This window comes from Cheilinus undulatus, linkage group 21 (assembly GCF_018320785.1).
Source record: "Cheilinus undulatus linkage group 21, ASM1832078v1, whole genome shotgun sequence".
Classification (NCBI taxonomy): Eukaryota; Metazoa; Chordata; class Actinopteri; order Labriformes; family Labridae; genus Cheilinus; species Cheilinus undulatus.
In genome coordinates this window covers 40,465,641-40,473,053 of record NC_054885.1, presented here as the reverse complement: position 1 = coordinate 40,473,053, position 7,413 = coordinate 40,465,641, and positions in this window count along the sequence as shown.

The window sequence follows — 7,413 nt, the reverse complement described above, 5'->3', positions numbered from 1 at the left end:
AACGGAAAAAGTCAGATGATCAGACAACTCGGTCTGTACCATGTTGTGTGGGCGCGGGGGTGCGCGACATTAACAGGCACTGACATCCTAGCCGTGTTAGAAACTACATCGCCAATTATTTTGTTGAATTTTGAATTATTTTCTAGAAATTTTTACATTGAAATGACATCACGGCAGTGAGATAGACGTTTATTTATAACACATGTGGTCCGTAGAGTGTGCCTATTGTGGTATGATCTGCTGCAAGTGCACTAACTGCAGTTGAAACGCTAGTGGGCGCTGTGCGCTGGTGTTTCTATAAATGGGTGTCAAACAGAGACTCAAATCAACTCTCATCTCCGTGTTTGTTTTAGATTCACAAAAATAAAACATCACATTAACTTACAGGAGAGAAGACACGGCGATTAAATAATGTTCCTGTTCATTAACTTAACGGCAGATAGTCCCTGCTCAGTTCTACTTTGAACAGAACAGGCAGAGGTTAATTTAAATCAACAAAACACACCCAGTAGTAGACAAACGCACCGAGATGTTGCTGAATGGATGGCCTAGATACACACCCTGGAGCTGCCTTAGTGAAGGTGACAGTAGGAGGTTTTAGTGTCAGTTAAGGTCATCACACCACATGTTACTATGCTTTTTGACTGATAAACATACATTAGTCATTAATACTTCAATGATTGTGACCTTTTCTACACTGTTCAGTTGCAGGTGACCCCATGGTATGAAACAGCCATTTATAATCAGCTGAAATAAAGTTTTCTGTAATCTGTATTTGAAAGTCATCTTTTTTTAAACATTAAAACCAGTCTGCCACAATTGTTGATTTTATTCATTGATATTCCAAACCATTAAAAGTGATCATGCCAAGTTTGCATGTTCAGAATAAACTATTTAAGGTAAATGTTCAAATATCATATCGGATTGATAAAAAGATTAAGGGGGGAGGCATAGGATTGGAGAAGGGCTCATTATGGTGTCCAGCCTTTGGATTATCATAATCAACATAACACCATAGGTGCAGAAACAACAATGAGTTTTACTAATTTATTAGTGCTGTGGTACAATATACTCTTTTAAAAATACATCCCCCTTTTTCAAATAGAATTTCCTTTTTAGTAACGTTAGCAGTGTGGACGGATGCACTGACTAAACCACTGGAAAGTAATGTCAGATTTAATAGTTAAGCCATGATGTGACCAAACATCAGGATGATTAAATAATTGCAGAAATAAAAGGCAAAAGTTAACAAAAGTGGAAAAATTGTTGAAAAATATGGTGAAAGTGGTTACACAGTGGCAAAAATGGGTTAAATCCACAAAGAGCAGAGGCAAACATGGGCAGAAATGGTGAAAAGCAGTCGAAAAGTGGCAAAAATGGGTTATGCATGGTAAAAAACTAGTTAAATAAATCTAAAATAAATGAAAAGTTTAAAAAATATGTCAAAAGTTAACAGAAACAGTGATGAAAAGGGGTTAGGTAGCATGGATTACTAATTTAAACAATACAACCAAATCATCCTGACACACTTTTCAGCTCAAACATAAAGGTTTTACATGTCAGAATGAACAATATTAGCCAGAACACTAGCAGCGATACTACTGGACACAACAAGCATTCATATCATCAATACATCACAGCTGTGGAGGGGCCATTCTCTGGTTTATCAGGGGCCATTCTCTGGTTTATCAGGGGCCATTCTCTGGTTTATCAGGGGCCATTCTCTGGTTTATCAGGGGTCCATTCTCTGGTTTATCAGGGGCCATTCTCTGGTTTATCAGGGGTCCATTCTCTGGTTTATCAGGGGCCATTCTCTGGTTTATCAGGGTCCATTCTCTGGTTTATCAGGGGTCCATTCTCTGGTTTATCAGGGGTCCATTCTCTGGTTTATCAGGGTCCATTCTCTGGTTTATCAGGGGTCCATTCTCTGGTTTATCAGGGTCCATTCTCTGGTTTATCAGGGGCCATTCTCTGGTTTATCAGGGGCCATTCTCTGGTTTATCAGGGGTCCATTCTCTGGTTTATCAGGGGCCATTCTCTGGTTTATCAGGGGTCCATTCTCTGGTTTATCAGGGGTCCATTCTCTGGTTTATCAGGGTCCATTCTCTGGTTTATCAGGGGCCATTCTCTGGTTTATCAGGGGTCCATTCTCTGGTTTATCAGGGTCCATTCTCTGGTTTATCAGGGGTCCATTCTCTGGTTTATCAGGGGCCATTCTCTGGTTTATCAGGGGCCATTCTCTGGTTTATCAGGGGCCATTCTCTGGTTTATCAGGGTCCATTCTCTGGTTTATCAGGGGCCATTCTCTGGTTTATCAGGGTCCATTCTCTGGTTTATCAGGGGCCATTCTCTGGGTTTATCAGGGGCCATTCTTTGGTTTATCAGGGGCCATTCTCTGGGTTTATCAGGGGCCATTCTCCGGGTTTATCAGGGTCCATTCTCTGGTTTATCAGGGGCCATTCTCTGGGTTTATCAGGGGCCATTCTCTGGTTTATCAGGGGTCCATTCTCCGGGTTTATCAGGGGCCATTCTCTGGTTTATCAGGGTCCATTCTCTGGGTTTATCAGGGGCCATTCTCTGGGTTTATCAGGGGCCATTATCTGGTTTATCAGGGTCCATTCTCTGGTTTATCAGGGGCCATTCTCTGGGTTTATCAGGGGCCATTCTCTGGGTTTATCAGGGGCCATTATCTGGTTTATCAGGGTCCATTCTCTGGTTTATCAGGGGCCATTCTCTGGGTTTATCAGGGGCCATTCTCTGGGTTTATCAGGGGCCATTATCTGGTTTATCAGGGGCCATTCTCTGGGTTTATCAGGGGCCATTCTCTGGGTTTATCAGGGGCCATTCTCTGGGTTTATCAGGGGCCATTATCTGGTTTATCAGGGGCCATTCTCTGGGTTTATCAGGGTCCATTCTCTGGGTTTATCAGGGGCCATTCTCTGGGTTTATCAGGGTCCATTCTCTGGTCTATCAGGGGCCATTATCTGGTTTATCAGGGGTCCATTCTCTGGTTTATCAGGGGTCCATTCTCTGGTTTATCAGGGGCCATTCTCTGGTTTATCAGGGGTCCATTCTCTGGTTTATCAGGGTCCATTCTCTGGTTTATCAGGGGTCCATTCTCTGGTTTATCAGGGGTCCATTCTCTGGTTTATCAGGGGTCCATTCTCTGGTTTATCAGGGGCCATTCTCTGGTTTATCAGGGTCCATTCTCTGGTTTATCAGGGTCCATTCTCTGGTTTATCAGGGTCCATTCTCTGGTTTATCAGGGGCCATTCTCTGGTTTATCAGGGGCCATTCTCTGGTTTATCAGGGGCCATTCTCTGGTTTATCAGGGTCCATTCTCTGGTTTATCAGGGGCCATTCTCTGGTTTATCAGGGTCCATTCTCTGGTTTATCAGGGGCCATTCTCTGGGTTTATCAGGGGCCATTCTCTGGTTTATCAGGGGCCATTCTCTGGGTTTATCAGGGGCCATTCTCTGGGTTTATCAGGGTCCATTCTCTGGTTTATCAGGGGCCATTCTCTGGTTTATCAGGGTCCATTCTCTGGGTTTATCAGGGGCCATTCTCTGGTTTATCAGGGTCCATTCTCTGGGTTTATCAGGGTCCATTCTCTGGGTTTATAGCGGTCCATTATCTGGTTTATCAGGGTCCATTATCTGGTTTGTCAGGGTCCATTTTCTGGGTTTATCTGGGTCCATTCTCTGGGTTTATCAGGGTCCATTCTCTGGTTTATCAGGGTCCATTCTCTGGTTTATCAGGGTCCATTCTCTGGGTTTATCAGGGGCCATTCTCTGGTTTATCAGGGGCCATTCTCTGGGTTTATCAGGGGCCATTCTCTGGGTTTATCAGGGGCCATTATCTGGTTTATCAGGGGCCATTCTCTGGGTTTATCAGGGGCCATTCTCTGGGTTTATCAGGGGCCATTCTCTGGGTTTATCAGGGGCCATTCTCTGGGTTTATCAGGGGCCATTATCTGGTTTATCAGGGGCCATTCTCTGGGTTTATCAGGGTCCATTCTCTGGGTTTATCAGGGGCCATTCTCTGGGTTTATCAGGGTCCATTCTCTGGTCTATCAGGGGCCATTATCTGGTTTATCAGGGTCCATTCTCTGTGTTTATCAGGGGCCCAGCCACTTGACCTGGCTGCATTGTAACCTCTACATTCCTCTCCAGTACAGTTCTGTGAGTCCATCAACCATTGGAAATGTTTTGGCATGGAAACGTTTCTCTAGAGGGTGGCAGCTCAGTCTGTTAGGGCTTGGGTTGGGAGCCAGAGGGTTGCTGGTTTAAGTTCCCAGTCTGGTTGCAGGAGACATGCCAGTTCACTTCCAGACTTCTTCCAAGGTGCCCTGGAGCAAGGCGTCACAGTCTAAACCACTAAACTAAGGGGGCATTTTAAGGCCTACCTATGCGTAGCATGCTCAACGATCCAGTGTAAAAAAGATTTTCCCCTTCAGGAATTAATGAAGCATATTTTCTTATTATTTAACTGTTCATAGACACTTTTTAGACATTTTTAGAATTCTGGACTTGACTTTAATCATGAAAAAAAGAGACTTTAGTTTTCCAAACAGGTGACATCAAAATTTGAACAGCCATACCACCATAAACGTCACATCTCCACCTCCAGCACAGGATTTACTCTCATTTATCTCCTCTCTGTCATCTTTCATGTGTGTGTCTTATTTCTCTCTTAGTAGCATGGATGTATTTATCCCTGCTTGTCTCTCCCTGTGAGACCTTTAAAAAGTTCTTTGTGTCATGAGACACAACAAACACAGAATAAAGAGGTTTTTCAGGAGTGAAATGTGAGCACAGATCAGATCACACATGACTGTCAGCAGCTTCTGCTGCATTTCATAAAATAAGGTTTCAGAGCTCTTTCATGTGACTCTCAACTACCAGGAATCTTTACAGGAAGAGAGAAGTTTCAGTCAAATTTCATTTCTGATTTATTTCAAACTTGAGCTGTCAGTGATGATTTCCGTCAGTATTTCCTGCAGGAGGAAGGTTTGCTCTGACGTTGTTGTCCGTATTCTCAGTCCTTTAATACGTGCTGAGCTAAATGTTTTAGAGATACGTCTCTGTTCTGACTCTAAATGACCAAAACAAGACATGAAGAGGAATGACCCCTTTAAATCTGTTGAAAAGCTTTGATACTTGTGCAAATCAAACTAACATAACCCATTTAACACCAGAACAACAAAATATCACCATTTCAACAAGAATTCACAGTCCAAATGTCCAAGCTCTCTTATTCATTGAATTAAAAATGTTTTAGTTTGGGCCTTAGATGGAATAAAACACGACTGATCACAGGGACAGGACAAAACAAACGTTTCCATAAGAGCATCACTTTTAGCTTCTTAATATTCAAGACCAGGGATGTCAGACTCAGTCACAGCAGGGCCGGATTCTGGATTTGGGTCTAACCTGAGGGCCTAACAGGTCAACATTTCCCATAAACTGTCAACCTCATCTTCACCAGTAAAGAACCATGAGGAAAAACGTAACATTAATGATAAAGGATTTTAAGATTTTAAAAAAGTTAACAGTTAAAATCAGGATCTTTAACAGTTAAAGCACTAAAAAATCAAAATCATGAGTTTTAAAGGTCAAAAGATGAGATACAAAATTTAAAATTGTGAATCAAAAAGGCCAATATTTGGGATTAAAAGTTATATTTAGGAGTTGAAAATGTCAAGATATGAGAAAATATTCTAAATCAAGAGTTTAAAAGTCAAAATTTAAGATAAAATTCTAAATAAAGAGTTCTCAATGTCAAAATATGACATAAAATTTAAAATATTGAGTTATAAAGCTCCAAAGATGACCTAAAAATTCAAGATTTAAAATAGAAAAGGTTAATATCTGCGATTACAATTCAAAGTTAGGAGTTGAAAATGTCAAAATGTAAGATAAAATTCGATTTCATGAGTTTAAAATGTCAAAATATGACTTACAAATTAAAATCGGGAACATAATGGTCAAAATATGAGATAAAAAGTCAAAAACATAACTTTATGTTATAATTGTGAGATGCAAATTAGAAAATACAAAATAAAAACACAAATTTCTTTTTCCTACATTCCTGATTTTTTACCAAATTATTTTAACTCTTTAATATTTCCTATTCTTATGACTCAACAAGGATATTTAAATTAAAAAGGTTAAGTTTACATTTTTATACTGGAGGAAATCTGCAGACCTCATACTGGTGGGCCAGTTAGAATAAAAATATGATCTGGTGGGCCAGGTATAACTGTGCCACGGGCTGGATTTGGCCCCCGGGCCTTGAGTTTGACACCCCTGATCAAGATTATAAAAGCACCATTAGAGGTGTCAGGCATAGCTTATTTAATAATAATAATAAAAACAGTTTACCAAAATCCCATTTTACCTGAATTCACCCTGAAGGCAAATTCTAAGACCAGCTGATGTCTAACTGCACCAACAGCGCCCTCTGCTGGTCAGAGTGGTGTTTTATCAGTTAACCTGGAGGATGGAGAGGTCAGAGGGAGACCCGGGAATGAGAGCTCTACTAACACACTTTAATGACATGTTTGAAAATAAAACTACCTCCACCTCTTCTTTTGCTGGGTCTAAAGTCTTCACCCTGGTTTAATTTTTAATCCTGTGATTTGTAAATTATTTCTTTTATACCTTCATAGAATGATACTGTACAAAAAATATATTTACAGTGCCATGAAAAAGTATTTGCCCCTTTCCTGATTTCTGATTTTTTTTTACATATTTATCACACTTAAATGTTTCAGATCATCAAACCAGTTTTATATTACCCAAGTAAATAAAAAATGCAGTTTCTAAATGATGATTTTATTTATTAAGGGGAAGAAAAAATCCAAACCTATCTGTCCTTATTAGTTGAATGTAGAAATCCCTTAAATAGAAGCTGTCAGACAAAGTGAAGTAGGCGACAAGATCTCAGAAAGAAACACATCATGTTGCCTTACAAAGAAATTCAAGAACAGATGAGAAACAAAGTGATTTTAATCTATCGGTCTGGAAAAGGTTACAAAGACATTTCCAAGGCTTTGGGACTCCAGAGAACCACGGTCAGAGCCATTATCCACAAATGTAGAAAACTGGGAACAGTGGTGAACCTTCCCAGGCGTGGTGGGCCAACCAAAATGACTCCAAGAGTGCAATGACAACTCATCCAGGAGGTCACAGAAGAGCCCAGAACCACATCCAAAGACCTGCAGGCCTCACTGGTCTCAGTTAAGGTCAAAGTTAATGACTCAACCATAAGAGAGAGACTGGGCAAGAATGGCATCATGGGAGAGTTCCAAGGCCGAAACCACTGCTGACAAAAAAGAACACAAAGGCTCGTCTCACAGTTGACTAAAAACATCCTGATGATCCCCAAGACTTCTGGGAAATATTCAGAGGA